We start from the raw sequence: 4319 nt of genomic DNA, 5'->3' as shown, positions 1-4319 counted from the left end.
TATACAGACCTAGAAGTGGGATTTCTGGGTTCCTGTTCCTTTATTTTAAACCAGAGGTGGGGAACCTGTGGCCTTGAGGCCACATGTGGCCTTGTAGATCCTTAAGTGCAGCCTTTTGGCTGAATTCAAATTTTACAGATTCATAATAGAAGATTTACAAAGATTTGTTCTGTAAAATTTGGATTCAGTCAAAAGAACTCACTTAATGATCTAGAAGGCCATATGGCCACAAGTTCCCCACCCCTGTTTTAAACCCTCTACGATATGGCTTCTGACCTCCTCATTCAACTGAACCTATTCTCTCCAAAGCTACTGATGATCTTTCAATTGCCAAATCTAATAACCTTTCTTAATCCTTATCCTTCTTGATAGCTCTGCAGCATTTGACTCTATTGATAGATAACTTTTTCCCTGAATACTCTCTCCTCTGAGTTTTTGTGACACATTTCTCTCCCACTTTCCTTCCTAACCCCTCTGATTTCTCCTCAGTGTCTTTTGCTCTTTCTTCTTCCATGTCACATCCACTAACCATGGGTGTCTTTCAAGGCTCTGTCCTGGTCCCTTTTCTCTTTTCTCTCTATACTATCTCATCCACTCCCATAGATTAAAATATTGTCTCTATGCAGATTATTTCTAGATCTACCTGTCTAGCCCTTGTCTCCCACCTGAGCTGTAGTTTTGTACCACCAACTGCTGATTGGACATCTTGCACTGTGTCCCATAAGCATCTGACATTCAACATGTCCATAATAGAACTCATTATCTTCCCACCCAAACCTTCTTATTACTGTTAGGGTGCTATTCTCCTTCCAGTTATCCATTGCCTTGCAACCTTAGTATCATCTTTGATTCCTAGCTCTAACTTGTTCCACAGATTTAATCTGTTGCCAGATCTTGACATTTAGAACATGTGACACACACACACACACATTATATATACATTTTATATATGTATGTCAGAAAAAGTGGTACAAGGACACTCTCAAAGTCTCTCTGAAGAACTCTGGAATCAACTGTATGAAGTGGGAGACTGGCAAAGGACCACCCAGCATGCACCAAAGAAGGCACTGTGCTCTATGAGCAAAGCAGAATTGCAGTAGCTCAAATGAAATGTGAGATGCACAAATTTAGAGACATCTCCACTCCAAATGTTCATGTGGACTATTTGTACCTGACCTGTGGTGGAGCCTTCTATATCTTGTATTGGTCTGATCAACCACAGTCAGACCTTGATTCCAACACAGTGATGTTATTTTGGTCTTCTTTGAGAATGAAGGACAATAACTTACCAACTACATACACACATACACACACACATTCCCATCTCTCCCCTTATGTAGCCACAGCACTAGTTCAGGCCCTCATCACTTCTTGCTTGGATGCTTTCAATAGTTTTCTAATTATCTCCTGACCTCGTGTCACCTCACTCCAATCCACTCTCCATTTAGCTGTGAAAGTGATTTTCCTAAAACATTGTTATGACCATGTCAGACCAATGGGTCTAACCATAACTCTACCCCCTACTTCATAGATGTCAGTGGTACTCCTTGTGACCTGACCTCTTCCTTCCTTTCCTTCATGTATTCCTGTGATCTACCTATGTTGGTCTTCTTGCTCTTCCTTGAAGGTGATGGTCCATTTCCCATCTCCACAACTTTGCATTGACTGTCCCATATGCCTGGAATGCTCTGACTTCTCGCTTCCAGCTCTCAGCTTCCCTTGCTTCCTTCAAGACTTAGCTCAAATCCCCATTTCTGCAGGTGGCCTTTTCTAGTCCCCCCAGCTGCTAGTACCTTCTCTATTGAAATGACTTTCCACCTACTCAGTGTATATCTTGTATGGGTATGGTTGCTCATGTGTCTCCCCCATTAGAATGTGAGCTCTTGAGAGCAAGGATGGTCTTGTCCTTTTTTCATATCCCCAACATTCAGCACAGTGCCTGACACACAGTAAGCACTTAAAAAATGCTTGTTGACTATATTCAAGATACTAGGTATACAAAGACAAAAAATGAGACAGTGTCTGCCCTTTCAGAGTTTATCTGCATTCAAAAAAGAAACTGTTTTTCCTCAAGATCTTGTTCCTGACCTCTGAGCTATTTCAGTGAACAGTTCTAATGTAAACACCATAGTTTTTTAGGGGATAGAATTTGGGGGCCAAAACCAAGCAGAGCTGAGGATGTTATTCTTAGGTGCCCTGGTAGCTGCATTATCTCTGTGTGTGTGTGTGTGTGTGTGTGTGTGTGTGTCTGTGTGTATCATGGTATTCATTAGGCTTGGCTTTGAGACGCTGTATATGTGACAATGCTTTTGTTAGGAAAAAATGAACAAAACTATTTAGGAAAATTCCTTTTGTGAGTACTTCACTACCCAGTCAGATATTTTATCATTTAACAATGCCAGAAGGAAAAAGTCGAAAATGGATGAACTTACAGCTCATAAGGAATGTGAAGAAGCACAGGTTTTGATTAAACTTTTCTCCAAATTATTTAGAGATGACTTTTTAATCGATCAGATTTTTTTAAAAGTAAGTTGGAAAAAGAAGGATCATCTTCTAGCACTTTACAGAAAATAGCTTATCAGTCTAATTCCCTGGTTGGCCATTGTAATAACATTAATCCTACTGAACTCATTAGATTTTAATGAGAATGTTACATGCTATGTGCTAGAATTCGACTGCATTCACCCCATCACTGCTGAATGGCAGGAATCCATTTAGCATTCAACATTCAACAAACATTTATTGAAGGATCTTGAGGGCAGGGTCCTAGGCTAGGCTATGTAGCAGAGGACATCAAGATAAAAAGGACCTGGTTCTTTCCCTCAAGAAGGTCATAGTCATGAATGCATTTGGGGAACAGACAGAATGAGAAATTCATTGCATGACCCTGTGTAAGACATTTTCCCTCATCCGCACCTCAGTTTCTTCATCTATAAAAATAAAGGGGGCTGGATTTGATGTTCTCTAAGGTTTCTTTGAACTCTGGCATTTTATTGTTCTTTGTTAAGAAATACAAACCTAGCAAATAACTGCTTGCCAGACAGCCCTTTGAAAATAGCAGTGGTACCTATCTTCCTCCCTCTCTCCCAATGTCTTTTTTTATCCACAGTGAATAGACTTCATGGCATGGCTTCTAGCACCTTTACTATTCTGGCTATATTCTTCCATATGTTTCCCAGTTTTAAAAAATTCAATCTAATAAACATTTATTTAACGCTTAATAGGTTCTTACTTTGTACAAAGCATTGTGCTGTTACCTTATACATAATCAGTAATATTAAGAAATCCAAATAAAATAGAATATGCAAAAAGAAATATAAAACAGTCCCTACCCTTGCTTGCTGAGCTTACATTCTACTAGGGAGATGTAGCACGTCTAAAGACAAATAAATGCAAAATACATACAAAGTGATTTCAAGAGGAAGAGAGCATTAACATGGGCTCCCCTCAATTCCCACTGTCCTTGGGGCATACTCAGCCAGAATTCCAGAAAGCTTGGGTTGACTTATTTCCACCCACGCATTTCTGGAGGGGTCTTTTCTCCCTCTTCAATGCATGTATGATATTCCCTTCCTGGTTTAAAATCAAACACGTGGAAGATTGATGAATCTACTTCCAGCCGTGAGTGACTGAGGGGCTGATTTTGCAGACAAGCGACCTTCTGGTGGACCGAGGAACTGGAATGATTGATTGCTGCAGGAGAGGCTGAACTTGAATTGAGTGTGCCTACAGAAAGTTCCCATGGATAATCTCCTATTTTCTTCCCTGGTGGCTTTCAAGCTAGGAAGACTACTGTGAGCCACTAGGTGGGATAGGGCAGCGGCAAATTAGATTCCTTCTTGTGTTCTTCAGCACATGGTGCCTCTGCTTCTGTTGTGTTTTTCTTTTCTTGATCTTTGGTGAATGAGTATTCTGAGATGGTTGTGTCTAGAAAATTGGCGAAACCACCTGACGCCTCACGGACAACCAGGTCCCAGAGCCAGTCACAGTAGCAGCCAAGTTTGGTGAAGATTAGTCATTGAATGATTTGTTTGACCCAGCTCAGAAGTGGATTGACCTGTCCACTAAGAGATGCCATATCCTGGAAGGAGCCAGCCCAGCTGAGCAAGGGAGTAATTTTTGCAACAATGATGCCACTCGCTGAAGTGCGCTGGATATGGCCTCCTCCGAGGGAGAAAAGGAATTCTGGGGCCAGGAATTGTGAAGTATTTCTTGGCCTAATGGACACTCACTGGAATAGTTCTTCAGTTTGAGCTTACTCTCCCCAGAGATCTTGTGTGTATGTGTGTGTGTGTGTGTGTGTGTGTGTGTGTGTGTGT

Source organism: Vombatus ursinus, unplaced genomic scaffold (genome assembly GCF_900497805.2).
Source record: "Vombatus ursinus unplaced genomic scaffold, bare-nosed wombat genome assembly UNPS02014863.1, whole genome shotgun sequence".
In the NCBI taxonomy this organism is placed as follows: Eukaryota; Metazoa; Chordata; class Mammalia; order Diprotodontia; family Vombatidae; genus Vombatus; species Vombatus ursinus.
This window is presented reverse-complemented; position numbering follows the sequence as displayed.